Below are 17,879 nucleotides of genomic sequence, written 5' to 3'. Positions count from 1 at the left end.
CGGGGGAGGATTTCACAGAGCTCAGCAGGAGAGCGGATATGAACCAGTAGTCAATCCTAGATTCAGAATCATGGGCTGACGAATAGAAAGTGTATTGACGGTCTGTGGGATGTATCCCTCTCCAGGCATCGGTCAACGCCCTGTCCTGTAGGGCCTGGTGGATGGTGTTAGCGGATCTGGTGAGTGACCTTTATCGACTGGAAGACCTGTCCAGTAGCAGATCTAGGATAGTATTAAAGTCTCCACCCCACAGCACCCATGTGTCAGCTATCACATCTATTTCCATGAGGAGATGGGCATAAAATGTGGGGTCGTCCGTGTTTGGACATAGGAGTTGACCAGCACCCATCTTTCCCCAGCCAATGTGCCCCATACCACCACGTATCTACCCAACGGGTCGGATCTACTCTTTTCAGGGACGAACCCCAGCGATGGATGTATTAGTGTGAGGACACCCCTGCTCTGCGACGAGTATTCAGTAGAATACCTGTTGTTACCCCATTGTTTAAAGATCTTCTCGTTAGTCTCTCGGAGAGCATGGGTCTCCTGAAGCATTGGGGATGGTGCCTGTTGATGTATGCCCCCACCTTGCTGGATTTAGCTCTATTGTTCAGACCCCGCATGTTCCAAGTTAGCAGCTTAAGCGACAACCCGCTAGAGGTGTGAGGTTTATGTGCCATGTCAATAGGTGTAGAGATAATCTTGGGAGAGTAGGATGACGATTTGGGGGAATCAGCGCATGACTTGTGACTGCATTTTTAACATTAAACACTACAGTAAACTGTTTTGCAGCTTGCCCAACTGGGGCTTTCGACCTTACCTCTGGCCGATTAAACAGACCCAACTTCCCGGTTCCCACCCACACCATCTGGCCCAACTTGATGATGAACCCCATTCAAAACCCTGTGGTTTCACTCGTGGAGGGGGGCGAGTGCTACAACACCGCCTTCGTAGCCGAGCGCATCTCGTCCGGCTGTCCTTGAATGTTGGAGAATAATGAGAAGAACAAAAAATAGAACAATCCTGCCTGTATTTGGTGAGATGAGAATAGACGATCCGTTGTAGGTAAAGGGTGGATCATAGCTGCGGTCGGACAGTATACCGTGTAGATTACTATACCGGCTGTTGAAGGAGATTTTGATCAGGTTCATTCCTACCAGGAGGTAGAGGAATAGCAGATTCCACATAGGCCAACGCCGCTGCCGGAGAATCAAAGAAGTGCGCGCGTCCGCCATGTTGTATCCGTAGCTTTGCTGGAAACAACAGCGCATATGGAACCTGTCTCTCCCGCAGCTGTTGTTTGATGGATTCGTAGGAACGTCGCTGGGTTTGGACTCCTGCAGAGAAATCCGGATGTATGTGTATGTTGTCGTTGCTGTGTCTCAAAGGGCCATTTTCCCTTGCCAGCCTCAGAACCGCGTCTCTGTAATTTGGCGGTGGAGCCAGGGTGCGATGTGCTCGTTCGACCAAGAATTGTGAAGAGAAGGAGTCAGCACCTAGGAGGGACCTCAAAAGGGCTTCGATTTGGGTCTCCATCGGGCCTTTGCAAAAGGATTCTGTCAAGCCGACAATACGTATATTGTTCCTTCTCGACCTCGACTCCAAATCGTCACACTTATCACGGAGCTTATTCATTTTGATTTTCAAGCCAGCTATGTCTTGAGTATTTTGATGAGTCGAGTCTTCATTTGCACTTATTCTGTTTTCGGCATCAGTAATTCTGGCACTTTCATTATCTACCCTGGCTTTAAGGGATCCTATCGAGCAGACATTTATCGCCAGGAATCTGTTCTGAACCGTCGTCAACAGATGGTCGAACTTGGAGTCTTCCGTGGCAGTAAGGTCAGATGTTGTCGAAGGGCCAGAGGCCTCTGCGGTTGCTTGTGAGTTTGTGAAAGAGTCCATCGGCCCGGTCTTCCTGCCCTGGAGTGCGTTTTTCCCCCAGGCATCCCACGAGTGTACCAAATGTTAATATCCGTTGTAGTGAGGATCGTAGGTGGCCGTTGGGGGGCAGCTCGCCTCGGACTGTGAGGAGGCCTGCTGTGGTAGTCAATCTAGGAGCCGCTGTGTGATACTAGGGCACCACCGGTCACAGGGCCACAGGGCTGAGGAAGGCACCCTGCGTGGGACGATCGCTGTGGGACGGACAGCGTTTGATTCAACAGGAGCTTCTCTTTTGGGGGCCCACATGCAGGGTTGTTCACAGCGTCCCTCTCCGCTTCCCTCTTTTGCCCGCAGGTCCAATCCACAGCAGGCCCGTACCACCTGCCCCGCGTGGTCGCGCTCACAGGTCGGCCACAGGATTAGAGTCTGTAGCTCGTGTATTTTCCGCTTTGTCCCCCCCCTTCTTTATGGCAGTGTTCGAGACCAGTGGGGGTTCCGCCTGAACATGGCCTCCCAGGGCCGTGTAGGAGAATACGGATGAATAAGGCAGAGGGATGGGGCAGGGCGCACGCAGCTCAGGTCTCAAGGCGCTTCTCCTACCAGAAAGGACACCGTCCTTGATGAGCGATCGTTGCTTCCTATGGGTTGGCACACAAGGCAGTCTCGGTGATGGGAGTCCGTTCCGCCCGCGGGGTCGGACCCGCCCAATGCAGGGCCTACGCTCCACCCAGGGCAGCGGCACTCGCGTAGATTACTCCGGAACTGAGGAGCGGACAAGGCCCCCCGCCTGCCGTATCTGGTAACTCCGGGGCCGATTTCGCCCGTTGTTTCTCCCGGTGAGTGCAGGATAGGTACAATGGTCGAATCCGCTGGTCCAGGAGCGCGGATGAAGGCAGATACAGGATATAATTTTAGAAGGATAATACGCCAGAGAGGAGCTCCACTCTTAGGCGGCCATCTTGTTGCACGTCACCGCCCCCTCCCCTCTTTCAATAACTTTGAAGTCCATGCCCTTGGTCAGATCAATGCCTCATTTGTTTCTGAATGGACCTTCCAGCTAAAGTTACCAGGTTGAACTCCAATCCTGGTGTTTAACACACCATTAGGAACAACCGTAAGATTACACCTACGGCTTTCTATGAACTTGGCCAACCTAGGTTAGTGAACCTGCCACTTTCAGGTTGTACAAATACTTTGGTTGGCCAATACAAAGCCATTATTTTATCTATTATTGATACTCTTGCCCCCTCGTCAGTTAAACTCGTAAAAACTGAAACACTGGGTAAAATATGGTTCTCAGGTGAAATACTTGTCCTTAAAACAGTAAAAAGGAAAACGAGCAGGCTTGGTGAAAATATTCCTCTGAGGCCAATCTTGTCTCATACCGTAAAGCTGCTTCTGACTATGAAACTGCCATCCTGGCAGCAAAACATAATTTCTACAATGGCCAAATCAATTATGCCAAGTCCTCCCAAATATAACTTTTTATTATTTTTAAGGAATTTGAGGGGGAAGGCCAATTCTTTTCCAGCTGTCACCAAGAGTGACCGGTGGTGCCTCAATATTCAGCAGGGCTTCAATGCTAAGCTCAATCATCAATGCGACAACATTCTTTCACTACAAGCTAAGCTAGCTTCTCCTACCAGTAATACATCTGATAATCTTCTCGACCTGTGTCCCTCTGACACTACAATCCCCATTTTTAATTTTAAAGAAGTATCTGAAATTGAGCTGTCTGACATTGTTCCGCACCTTAAGCCATCCTCCTGCCCTGATGACATCTGTCCTCCTGCTAAGATTAAGGAAGTCTTTCGTTGTCTGGTCCCTCTTGTTGCTAGATTGATTAATTCATCCTTTGCTAGTGCTACTGTTCCTGATTCTTTGAAAAATGTTTGGATCTCTCCTGTTTTGTAAAAGTCCACTCTTGACCCAGCCTCTATAGATAATTTTTAGTCCAATTACCAATGTCACTTTTCTGTTGAAAATATTAGACAGGGATGCTTACACACAATTACAGCAATATATTGAAAGGAATCACTTATTGTGTTCCATGCAGTCAGATAATTGTGCTCTTCATGGCACTGAGACTGCCTTGGTCGATTTAAAAGCCAATTTATGTCACATTGTTGACTCAGGGACAAGTTGCACTTTTGATGCTCCTGCATCTCCCCAGAGCTTTCAAGCTTGTCGATCACTCACTGATGTTGGAGACTATGAGCCATTGCAAACTGTTCAAATAATGCTTAGTGCTGGCTGCCCTCATTTTCCGGGGCATAGATCAGCCTGTGTCTCTTCTGGGGGCTTTAAATCCCCCACTGAATTCCTTAGATGTGGTGTTCCACAGGGAGCTTGCCTCGCTCCTATTCTTTTTAACGTATACACTCGCCCTTTCTTCGATCTTCTCGATAGCATCGGCGTAAATTACACTAACTAGGCTGATGATACTCAGGTGTTGATCAAACTGATGGGCAACTATGACCTAGATCTTATAAAAATCACCTCCATCTCTGCTACTATCGAAGGTTGGATGGTTAAGAACTACCTTGCCCTCAATGGTAATAAAACAGAGTTTATGCTCTTCGGTTTCTCTCAGTGCCTTGCTAAACTGGAATCCAGATACTCTGTTTTTGACATCTCTGGTGTTTCTATTAAGACCAGTCCATGGGTCGAGACCCTTGGGGTATAGCTCGATTCTAACCTTAACATGAAAAAACTTGTTAGTCAACTGAAGGCCTCTTGTGCCTATCCAACACCTCTTATTAGACCAATAAAACAATTTTTGTACGATTCCAACAATGCAGCCCTTGCTGTTGCTTTGGTCACCTCTAAACTGGACTACAGAAACAGCCTTCTGGCAGGCGCCTCACAGTCTAACCTGGCCTGCTTACAGGTGGAGCAAAATAATGCTGTTCGAGCAGTGTGTGGCCTGAGAAGGAATCACGTCTCCAAAGTACGTAACTGTCTGCATTGGCTTCCTGTTAAGCACTGCATTACTTACAAGGTGTGGTCTCTCACCTTTAAGTGCCTTAGGGATAAGGCACCATCTTACCTGAAGGCAAGTATCAAGCATTCTCGTATTACCCGCTCACTTTGGTCCAGTAATCTCTACAAACTTGAGAAGCCACGTTACAGGATTATTCACTTTGGAGACTCTAGTTTTGACTTTGTTGCTCCACGCCCCTGGAACTCTCCCGCTCTCTCTTCGTCTTTGCCCAGAGTTTCTTCCTTTTAAGAAATCTCTCAAAACATTTATTTTTAACTCCAATGATTAAACCTTCTTAGGTATTCCGGCGTTCTCTCTTGCCTTTTCTGTGACTCCTTTTCGCTTTTCTTTAGTCTTACTTGCTGCGCTCTGAGGCCTTTGGGCGAGTTGCGCCCTCTAAGAGTTGATTAACATTAACTAACTCTCTCAAAGTGCTCACCTATTTCCCTAGGCCTCACTATTTCCCTCCAATTGAACATTGTGAGTCCTACTCCCAATCTCATCATCTTATACCTTTTCTATTCTTCCTACTTGTGCTTCTCTTGCAAGTGCTTTCCTGCCCTTTGTTCTGTAAGGACATTGGTCTGATCCCTCTTTTCATAGTGCAGATATATTAGAACAGAAGGGGAAGGAGTCATCATTGGAGATACCCTCAGATTGTAGGTACACACTAAACTTTCAGCTTTTACGACATCCGAGTTACCGATGTCTGAATAATTCTGAAAAATACATCCAATGGTTTTAGGCTCCACTGCAGTTTTTACTATTGCACTGTAATATATTTATAATATAATATGTATATGCTAGCTAATATTTTGAAATAAGAGACAACCAGAGAGAGCCTTCATTCTTCCATCTGCCAATCATGATTTTCCTAGTTAAGCATGCCACTTTACCTAAAGGTATAATTTCACATATCACAATACACCTATATTGGATCCTCATTTTGGACCTTCTGCAGAGACATAATTTTGCAAATGAGGCTGAAGTTCACGTATTCAGTGCTGATGGTATGCTCTGTTAACGCAGTGCACACCGTTTTACTCTAAGTGCACAAAGTACTGTATGCCCTCAGGGGGCATCCACTGTAAGTCCTCACGGAACCACACGTTCTATTATGAAGTCCTCTCCCATCGCTCTCGATTTGCTGAGGTCCATCTTATTCATGCACTTTGAGGAATTACTTACTACATGCTACTAATTATAGCCATTTCCCACCACTCCATACAAGGCACTTATGTTTTACCCCTGTAGAACGTGCAGGTTTGGCAGAGTGTTCGCGTTTGTTGCATCATATAATTGTCAGTGAAGCAATGATGCCCAAGTCAATTCACTATATTATGGTTCAATAAATATGGGGGCACACAAAAGGTTGCAATTACACAAAAAAGGTTCATTGTTCAAAATATCTAAAAATCATAGCTCATATTATAGAATGCAGAATTCTTGCATCCATAATAGTTTGACAAATTAGGCAGTCTTGTTATCAGAGATGTTTGTTTTTTTTTGTTTTTTATTCTGTTTCATACATTTGTGAGACTGTGAAGTAATGACCGAGAGCTTTCAGACTCCTGCTACCTTCCAAACAGAGTACATTTCCCTGAGACTTGTCAGAGGAATGCATAATGTTTTGAAGCATTTCAGCTATTTGATATTATTGAACTGTGAACTATCTAGGATTGTAAATGTCAGGACCTGGTGATGTACCACCACAAGGACCAAGCGTACAACACAAGTAACCATTATAGGCAATGCCTCCAGCACTGGATTTCCTTTGCAGAGTCAAATTCACATTATCTGCACCACCTGCTGCATTTGTCATGCCATGCTCCAAAGACACGGCCATCATGGGTCTACAGGTCTCAGAATGCTTGGGATCTGATAGGAATATTTTAAAGAGACTCACAATCTTCCTAGTTCTCACCTTGTTAGGATTTAGGCACCCCTACAGCTTTCCATGGTAGACAGGCTTGTCTACTGAAAGTCCTGCCAACCACACGCCAAGATCTAAAACATGTACTAAAACGTGGAACGGCTCAGTGGCAAACAACTAAGCACGATTTGTTGAAGATAACTATGGGTTCTAGAATGACTTGGTAGCCTTCCGAGTGATAACATCGAAGAGACACGTTTTGTTATGCTAGATAAAGTAACACTGTATTCAGTATGCACCCGTGACAGTGCTTAAAGTGTGTCAGAATATGGACTACAATAACCTTGAGGAGCTTTAATCACTGCTGCACTTTATGTTATGTTGATTTACAGCCAAGCACCACTAATAATGCAAGTGCACCCTTGCTTACTGAAGAAGAAGAAACAAAAATAATACAGAAATAGAACAAGCACTAATGCATTGACCGTTCAAGGCAATTGAGCAACGAATTGCACCTGAAATTCCAACCGTTGGTAGGTGCGACAGGAACGGCTTGAGATTTACATATGCACGTTAGTGAAAGTTTCAAATCACTGTGCCTTTGTACATTACATGCCAAAATGGCCGTTTAGTTTGTATAATATGGTTGGTGTGCACCAAACCAACGAAACCTAGAAAGTGATTGCAAGTGCCAGCAAGTGAAGCCTAATCATTAGTTTTATTTGTTTTTTTTACTTTTTCTCTCCATTCGCCCACCGACTTCCTTTTCCCTAGCCTGTACGCACAACTCACTAACTAGCCAAAAAACAACGCCTTATACTTCCAGGAAATAGCAGGAGCAGCACTTGGAAATAAGATTTGACAGTAAAGGAGTTTGCAAGCTTTATGTGCCTCATGCATAGCAGCTTGTACTCTGTATCAAGTGGTTTGCGGAACCGCACTGAAATATAGATGAAATACAGTATATCAGGAATGTCCCGCTAGCCGGTGCAGTGCAGATGGATGAAACAATTTAGGTAGTGTGATGAATTGGGGGTATTACCCAAGGGGGGAGCCTGCCCCATTGAGGCTAGCAAGGCAAGACCGATCTGCAGGACCCTCCCCATGGGTTTTGGCAAGTGGGACCTCACTGGGAGAGACTCCCCCTTTGGGGACAAGGACTCCCGTTCCTGTGATTAACTTGCTATAACATTGTTGCATATATGGGACCATCAAACATGAAGAACATTATAAGATCCAGAGATGTGGCTGAAGACAAAACTAAAAAGCTCCTTATGGACAAGTATCTGTTTCTTTAAGGAGAGACATACACATAACTGAGATGAGTAGACTGAAGACACAGAGCATGTCAAAGACAGAGAGACAGAGAGACAGAGAGAGAGAGAGAGAGAGAGAGAGAGAGAGAGAGAGAGAGAGAGAGAGAGAGAGAGAGAAAAAAAGCAGGGGAAGCCTCCTGACAACGTGATGCCTAGACGAGGCAGACCCGAGGAGTGCCGCGAAGCCCGCAACTTCCAGAGAGGTCCTGAATGCCAGAGGGAAATGCTGGAGGCTAAGCATTTCCAAGCAGAGAGAAGCAGAGGAGAAGGGAATCCTGATCCTGGTGTTGGAGTGTCCACAGCGACTATGTGGTCGACCATACACACGGAGAACATTGCTGACACCACACAGCCAGAGAGTTAAGGCAATGCCCTGCTACCCGCACCGATAGTCAGTTGCAATGAGAGAGAAGAGCGAGGGTGGGACACCGACAATACTGAGAATCACAAAATCCAGAGTGGAGGAGGAGAACCCGAGTGAGTGCCAAACCCAATAGCGATCCCATGCAGATACAGAGGTAACGTGGAGGGCAGAAGAACAGGGTGGCTGCCGGAGCATCATTATGGAGTACTACAGTCTTGTCCCAGTGAAGTTGCCGAGATACTCAGTATAAAGCTATTTAGGTGGAACCGTGCTGATGTGATAAAAAGAACAACAAATACGCCTGAAAGAGAAGATATTAAGAATTGGGCGCAACTACATTGGGAATGGAAAGTACCCCAAGGATGGGACAAACCAGAGAGAATTCTATAAAATGAATGTGAGGTGAAATCAAGTGAAGCAAATAAGAGGAGCAATACTCCAACTGCACTATCCCAGGAGAGGGGGAATATCAAATCACAAGAAAGTATACCCAGTTTAAGAAGACCTGGGTTACAAGAGGCAGAAAGGCATTCACACCTGGATCAAAGTATAAGAAAGAGTGCTACAAAGGAGTGTCGAAAAACTGTGCATAAAAGGGGAAAAAAAACCAGTGCATTGAGAGAGAGTTACATGAACCTATCCAGAAGGGGTCAAGAGACGGTTTAAGATAGCATACTAAAGAGAACACCAAGGCATAAAGAAGAGATGTTGCCATAGGAAACAACCAGGAAGGGGGGGTATTCTCCTGAACCAACTTAAGTTAGTTAAGATAGTCGTAGGGTCAGCTACAATTAGTTTTGGACTGTGGACATATTCTTTTGGGACGTCCACTGGCTGATGAGCACCTTTAGTTATTTATATAGGGAGGGATACCCATCTAGCAATAGTGAAAGATAGGCCTTACCCATATCATTTTAATAAACACCTATATAAATGCCCCTCAAGCGTCTGCCTCCTTCTTCCACCGGCCACATATTGGTGTCAGAGGTGGGATGTCAACCAACTGATAGAAGTTGGGGACCCATGCTATTTACTAAATTGAGCCTCAAAGCTCCTGCAGTAGCCAAGGAGGAGTCTATAGGGTTTGAATTACAAAGTACAGAAGAAATTGTGATTCTAGCCTGGGAGAGATGTCTGAGCCTCTCAGGCCTTACCTTGGACACTCCTCAAGGTACCTATATTAGGCTACCCTCAATGTTAGGTTTGGCTAAGGACTTCCGAGGGGATATTAAAATCCTTCTTCACAATAGCAGTAACAATCCCTACACAGTAAAAGAGGTGGAGAAAGTAGCCCAAGGGATCCTCGAAACAACCATGTTCCCTGTACCCCAAGGGGTTGAGGCTCAAAAAGAAAGAGGTTCAAGAGGATATGGAGAGGCATATCGCCCTAGAGTGGGGACCCACCAAGAGGAGGTAGAGGAGGGTGCATCACTACCTGATCTGACCTTGGCCCAGAGGAATGATGCAGTCCTCACCGAGGCCTTTATTTGGGTAACCACTGAGGAAGCAGGACAAAGCCAAGCAAATCCTTTCTGGTTCATAAAACGAGGTCTATTATAATGGGAGATTAACACAAGAGGGGCTGTGCCAAACACAAGTACTAGTTCTCTGAAGCTATAGAATAATTGTTTTAGAGCTGACATCCACTCATCAAGGGGTGGTGAAAACCCAGAGTCAGACAATACCCAAAGTCTACTGGCCAGATGTTTTTGCTGATGTTAAATATCTCATTTTGATGTGTGAGATCAATCAGAAGACATAGTATAATACTTTTGTTCCAAACAATAGGTTAACATTATAATTGTGAAGGACAAGTCTTGTTGAGAACAAGATCCAGTGTCCAGACACTGACAGGGTATTGAACTAGGTTTGGGTTATATTGGCCTCATTGAGAAGTGGCAGGACCAAGGGAGCTGCAGGCACCAGGCTGAATGGAGCAAATAAATCTGAGAAATTAATCCCCAAGACGAGTGCCTCTGCTGTGTTTTTTATAAGGCCACCTGTTTCCTAAAAGAGATGGGGAGGATGTGTACTAGGAAAGCAACATGTTTTAAAACGGAGGTCACAAGGGGTGTTGCCAAAGTGTACAGGTGCAAGGCCTAAATACCGTTTGGTATTTGACAAGATTGTCTGGCCTCATGAGAAAGTCATATTGTGTATTTTGTTGCCACAGAGCATGGACTTCATTGTTCACACTTGCTTCATGATTGGGTCATTTCCAGAGGCATGCACATCATGATGTATCTGAAGTTCTTCTGGCCAATAAGCAAAGTTCATTGTTGCAACAAATTACCTGAATGGAATTAGCCAATCAGAACAAAGTATGTTCTGCTTATTACACAATTTGGTCATTTGCAGGGTGCTGTACTTAGGTGGGCATGCATACTCCACTGACCAAAGGGGTCATAAAATATATGCTGTGTTTGGATTTTTATTTAGGGGATAGCCAATAGGGAAATGCGGGATTAACCTTTATTGGAAACATTTTGCAAATGTAGATCTTGCAGTTTCTATCTTTAAAAGCTGTACAATGACGTAGGCGTAGGTGTTTTGTGAGAGGGTTTTCAGTTCTACAGAGCTGACTGACCATGCCAGCCATATTTGCATGTATTAAAACTTGTCTTTTCTCACAACTCGTGCACTCCTTATTCACCCTGTGGGTTGTTTTTGGGCCTACCTTACATATGTGGAAGACTTCCCTCTAAATGAAGTTGATGCAGCTGTAAATGGTGGATCTCTTAAAGCCTCTTTTGATCCTTTGTAAATCTGGTTTATAATTCTCCCCCAGAACTGCAGAGATGACCTGAAACCTTCAGGCTCATGCATCGTCAGCCTTTGCCCACTAGCAAATTAGACTATGTTCTGGGACTATGTAGACTTGGTCCGGTTTGCGAACCCCGAGCCTATTCTGAGAACTATTTCTCACCCTCGAATCAGCAGACAGTGTTCCAGCGAGCAAGCAGAAATGTGTCTCTGAGAGAACCATTCAGGACTCTTGTCACCTTGACAGGGCTGACTGACTCCAAGATGACAGCCTGAGTCTATATGCATTACGCCCATGGATTGGTGTGCCAATCAGGGACCATTAGTCTTAACTAACAATCACTGTCTGGAGCCAGGGTCAGGGCCAATTGGAAATAACGAATAATGTAACAAACCCAATGAACACAGGAACTATGTGGTTGTGAACACGATGTGTTATAAGACCACAACTACATTCAGAAGGGTAAAACTATTCAGCATTATTCATTCGGCAGATCTGCAATGCACATTTAGTGGTGGCCTAAACAGACCCGTTATACCCATGTGCCATTGGAAGCCTCGGATGCCAAATGCTCTTTCATTGGTTTCGAGGAAGCATCTGCCACCAGGTCTGGAAATGTAGGTAGTTTCCCACCATGATGTAGTTCACAGCTGTGTGAGAAAGCGGTCCGGTTGCAACCAGTGTTGCTGCCAGAATCTATCAGACATGTGCTGGCTCTCTGCCACCCAGAGGAAGGGTTAGCCGTACATACAAACAGGAGCCATGTGGATTGACACTATGGAAAGTATTCATCATTTTGACAGAGGTCCGTACAAATAAATAATGACATCCTTTCGCTATCTGCAATTTCGGCAAGAAAACTGGTGACTGGGAGAAGGCTGGGCCCTTCTTTCCACCCCCGAGCAGCCTTGCTGGGGTAAATGATTCTAATATACCTGCTGCCCTACAAATTGGCAAGGATGTGCATGACCCGTGCTTTGTGTCCATCCTTCACCTTGCTGTGATGCATCGTATCAGCAGTTGCCAGCTTGTGAAGGAAATGGTTGCTCATCTCGGACTGTAGTCGGGATGTCAGTGGCAGAAATGCACTGCACCCATTGAGAGTAATCCACATGTTGCAATAGCGCACTGTGCCCGCAGTTGCCACATGCGGGAATTGCGCTTTGCAAAGTCTAACACTGAGCGGCTTCATCCATTATTGTCAGAGTAACCCATTAGCATTAGATTGGGGCATTCCTTACTCCAAGCTCGTGGCTCCTTTTGGACTTATGTTCCGTGCTACAGCCTTTTGACAAGGCCATCAATTACCTCAGCACACTCCATCACTCTTTGGAGGTACTGCTACTGGTGTGTGAGGAGCTAGAACTGAAGCTGTCCAGCATGATTAGGGTCCTTGATTTGGCTGGCAATGCAGCCGGGGTGGGATCGCAGCCTTGCACAGTGCAATGTAAGGTAAGGTAACATTGTGTCAAGTGTTTTATACATGACTTGCAGTGCACACAGCAACAACAAAAATGTAACAGGCAAATGCAGGACAATGCAACGCACAGCTTACTTTCAAAAGCACAACACGTAAGAGCGCCATAATGCCAAGCAGAGATAATAGAATAATGACAGTGAACTAGGAGTGGATTACTATTGAAAGGCATTCATTGGTTTTTATGTGCCTATGGGTATTGATAAATCTAACCTGAAGTAGGAAAGAAGCCCCGACTGAAGACACCTGGGCAAACACAAATCTGCTTTCTTTTGGTTCAAAATGGAGAGAACTCTTGGCTCTCTGACACTAAACACAATTATAGATCATGTAGGCTCTCATTAAAAATACAATACATTCAGTTTCCAAAGCAGGAAGGAAATCAACTCTCTAGACACCACATTAATTAAAGATGAATAAGGCTGATTCAGGTTCTTAGTAGGAGTAGAAATATCAAGGCACAGGTGTGGAAAGCGAGCCAGGCCCTGTCGAGCAAGGTTTGGTTGGTAACGCGCAGCGGGACATGATCTTAAGGTGCAGAAGATAAGGTTACCGCCTTGTCGCAATCAAGTGCAGGAATCGAACTCTAGGTGTGTTCCTGGAGGGGTGAGATGCGTAGCAAATAAGGAAACGCCAACATTCGGTGACTGTATGCAACACATTTCCAACGTAGAACATGAACTGTAAAGTAAATGTGTATATATCCCAATGGTATTATACTATAGAAAGAAATTAGTAAAAACGAGTGGATGTGCAAATCAGTGCAAATCACACCATTTAATAGTACCAAAATGAACTATGCTCGGTGTAGTTTGCAAAAATGTCAGAAAATCATCCATTTTAAAACAGTTGAACACCGTGTTATTTCCACGATGACCCAATTGCTGAATGATTGGTTTTAGGAGGATTCCTTAAATACGTCCCAATAGCTGCTTTAATGTAGCTACACAGTTACATTTAGCGATTTTGAAATAAAAAGCAACACGAGATGCGCGTTGTAATGAATCGTTTTAAAAAGTGGCATCATAGCTGAAGCAGAGAACATTAATGACATGGCTTATCCCAAGTGTCCAGACAGGAGGACTAAAGATAAACTGATGTCCCCTTTGCAAGAGTCGTCAGGCTGATACCCACAGGGGATAGGAAGCCTCCCCAGAATCCACAGTCCATTTAGAAGAAAGAATAGCACAAAGGCCAGTTACCATTTACATATAGTAACTTGGAACAGTGCAGCTCAGGCACTCACCCCCAATGGATGGGCTAAGAGACAGCTGAAGGCCATCGCATAAAGGGAATCACACACATGCTGAAATACACAATTTCTCGACAACACGTTAAGATCCAATTAGAGAATACGAACCAAAAGCGCAGAACCAGACAGAAAGAAAATCCATATCCAACAGGAGGGCCGACACCCTACAATCCTGAGAAGCATGGGCCCTTCCATCAGGAGAGAGATGGATACTGCATGAGATTTCAGATACCTCCTACCCCAAAGGAAGTCGATGAATATTTCCAGGGAGCAGATATAGACAGGGGCAGTGATTTACCACAAAGAATAATTGCCCTTGGGCAACCCACTAAGAGGACGGAACTGGTTTTACCTCAGATAATTACCAATGGCCAACCCTTGTAGACAAGGGAAATTGTTGCACTGGAGGTGGTCACCCCTGAGGAAAAGTCAAGTAATTAAAATCCACTTGGTGTTTTATCGAACCAGAGATAATTTGTGCTGATTGGTTGAATTTTCAGGCAATGCAAATGAGATCTCAATTGACACGCACATGCAGCTACACGAACCTCGTATGTAAAATATTCATAATGTAGTCACTTTTCACACCCTTATAATCAGGGAGGAGGATAAATCACTAATCATTTAGCTGAAGAACAGCAGGAAGTGGTTTTCGAACCAGTACAACAGTCATTTGATTAAATCATCTAGACTCTAAAAATGTCCTGCTATACCCATGTTCTTCAAAACAGTGGACCCCATTCTTATAACATCACCAGATTTCCAATAAGCTTCCAGTAACAAAATAGCAGTGGGAGGGGTGTACATTAATGAGCAGTGTCAGGCAGTACTTTAGCCAATGTTTATATTAACTCGTGTAACTGAATTCTTAAACATAAAAGGGCATCATTCAGAAGTCAGTAGTAATTGAAACTGTGAGGTATCCATCTACAAACACTGCATATTTGACCACACCAGATTATTCAGCATTAACATCCCCCCAGCCCACCCAAGTCAGAATTATAGAAAACAGTGATGCAAAATGTAGCAAGTGGGTCAAGTAATTAATCTTTTATAACATGCTTACTACCAGAGACCACTCTCTAAGCATGGGACCGGGATTCGAACCAGTGTTGCTCTGAACTCCCGAGCTATCTTTTTGGCAACGTTTAAGGGTTATACACTCTATGTGATAGATCGAGATGAGATCATTCTGAATTACGGCATTTGGTGAAATTCCATACCATTCAAAGTCATGTTACCTGCACAAATAGCACTGGAAACACCACTAACAATCACCTCCTGCTAAGATCGGATGAACAGGAGCAACGTGTGCACTTGAAGGATACACAGGTGGCCTCAATCAGCTTCCAGTGCATACAAAAGGCCAACTCAACCATTGCATCACACCTACCGAACTATGCAGCAAGATGGAGACCTTTCTCTCCACATTGCAGGGCCACTCATCCCCTTTGAGGGCCTAGATTCCATCATGCTTCCGAGGTCAGCAGCTGTCCCTGGAGTCAGTCCCTCGCAATGGGCAATAACAGAAGCTCAAATATTGTCTTTATAATGCCCGAACAGGAATAATATCAGGCAGGTACTGCAAGGATGTAGAAAGCTGGATGGAAATACTTCTGAGTCAAATCTGCTCTATTGAAGTTGGTTGCAGTCCTATTATTATTATCACGGTTCTTTTCTGAATAGTAGGAGCAGGGGGGCAAGTCTGATGCAAACAGGGAGGAGGTTCCATTGTATTGGGGCATAAGCAGAGAAGGCTGGTTTTCTGGTCCTTTCCTTTTTTGCAATGGCAGATTTCAAGTCTGCACGCATCCTAGCTTCTGGTGGTGCTCTGTCCACCGGAGATGCCGAGTTTCTCTGCAAGTTATCTGGATGACTTGAGGGTGATGACTGCCTTAGAAATGATCCAGCAAGACTTGAAGGTGATTGGCACGTGCAGTGGGAGACAGTGAAGGTCGATGAGGGCCGGGGTGATGTGGTTTTATCTGCGTAGGTGCTTGATGAGGTGTGTGGCTGCATGTAAGTCACTTCTCAGGTGCACAAGGGAGGATGACTGGAGGCGGCCTATGAGGACATTACCCCCATCGAGGTGGGATAGGACCAGTGCTTGAATGGTCATATCTAAAGCAGTCTGTAGGGCTGAAGGTCTTGACTTGCCGGAGTATTGGAGAGCCGATACCCAGCTGTCTGATTAGCTATGTGTGTCTTGAAAGAGATTTGCTTGTCGATGTGGAACTCGAGGGACTTGACACAGGAGGTGAGCTTCGTGTGAAACCCTCAGGGATTATGGTCGATAGCCTGGTCTGTATGTCAGGCTTAACAGTGTTGTTGGTGAGGAGTAGGAATTCAGTCTTGGAGGGGTTTAGCTTCAAGTATGCACTGGACATCCAAGACTGGATCAGTGAGGGGCAGGTTTTGAGCCTGTGGCTGTCCTTGATCTTTAGGTATTGCTGTGTGTCACCGGCTTATTTGTGGATTTTATTTTATGTTGTGTGTGGCTAGGAGGGCTCCTTGCATCTTCATGTATAAATTAAAGATCACTGGGGAGCAGATGGAACCCTGCGGCACTCCACAGGGGACAGGTAGCATTGGCAATCTAGACGAGTCCATCTGAGCAAACTGCTAGCAGTTGGGTGAGGTAGGGCTTGAACTCGGTAGGACAAGGTCACTGATCCCCATGCCCTTATGTCCTACATTTCCTTGGCATGTCACAACCTACAATTTCACGAGTGCTCACCTAAGTAATACACATCCTCCTCATGCTCCTGCAGACATCTCAACACTCACCACCATGTAAGCCATCAAAGGACATTTCTACGACATTTCCCCATTTCCCAAATAAAATGGGTGTCATAGAATACACCCATATACTATTGGTGGCGCCAAATGCCTAGGAGCAGGTTTACTGTAACTGCAAGATGTAAAACACATGCTCAACAACATCCATGTGATCTGTGACACCGATCTGACCATCACTCACTGCTGAGCCCATTTTTGCGGTATGCTTATGAATATAGTAATGAGCAATACAACCTATCAAATTACATGGCCACTCACAGACAATAATGGATCTGGCATTTAGATATGTGAATGCAAAACTGACAGCACCATGAGAGGAACGATGCTCTGTACACATGTGTAATAAATGGACAGTGGTTTCTGAATAGAAATGACAAAAGGGTTTGACACATAGGAAAGGCAGAAGGGGAGTGATGCATAGGAAGAACAGGAAGGGATAAAGACAGGGCTAAATGCCAGTAGTTTGTAGCAGAGGTGGAATGTACACACCATCCCCTTTAGCCCTTATGGAATGGCAATAAAAACCCCTGACCGGCAATGCCATAGTGAGATATGTTCAAACACAAAGTGTGCTGAACTGTACATTTGCTTCCACCATCACAGGTGATGGGGTGCACCACCATGTGCCGTGGTTGATGACAATATTAAAGACCACAGGAGAGGCGGTTGCAAAGATGCCCATATCAGAACAAGGTGCACAATTGAGAGGACTTCGGGGCTCCTCAAGGCCAAATTCTGTTGGCTGCAACCCAATTCCAGTGCTTTCATGTATACCCCATAAAAGGCTGGCCACATCGTCATTGTCTAATGATTGTTGCCAGACCTGTAAAGGCATTCCAGAGTACAAAAAAAGAGGGCCAACAGCCTGACAGTGACGAAGAAGAGTAGGGGCATTTGGCACAAACTGGATAGGATGAGCAGAATCGGTGTACTGCTGGACAGGAATTCGTGGCCAATTTTTTCTAAATCCCCGATTGGATGTCACATTGCCTGTGCGATTGGGCTACACGCTGTACTTGTTGAATAAAGGCGTGTGTATGATAAGAGCATTCCCATACAAAGACAACAGGTTCACATCATGTATATATGTACCAAGTTTACACCGCGGGAGCAATTTTGACATCAGGAATATGGACATCCTTGGCACATTGGCCATGTGGATGTAAT

The 17,879-nt window shown here is 45.1% G+C and overlaps 1 protein-coding gene across 3 annotated transcripts in view; it reads right to left on the bottom strand.

Moving 5' to 3' along the window:
* Positions 1–17,879, bottom strand: part of SPOCK1 (SPARC (osteonectin), cwcv and kazal like domains proteoglycan 1) — a 3,006,883-nt gene that overhangs the window by 2,950,614 nt on the left and 38,390 nt on the right. The gene's annotated exons all lie outside the window — the stretch shown is intronic.

This window comes from Ambystoma mexicanum, chromosome 3p (genome assembly GCF_040938575.1).
Source record: "Ambystoma mexicanum isolate Mex_15411 chromosome 3p, UKY_AmexF1_1, whole genome shotgun sequence".
Taxonomy (NCBI): Eukaryota; Metazoa; Chordata; class Amphibia; order Caudata; family Ambystomatidae; genus Ambystoma; species Ambystoma mexicanum.
Note: the sequence above shows the minus strand (reverse complement) of the source record. Positions and strands in the feature narration are given on the sequence as shown.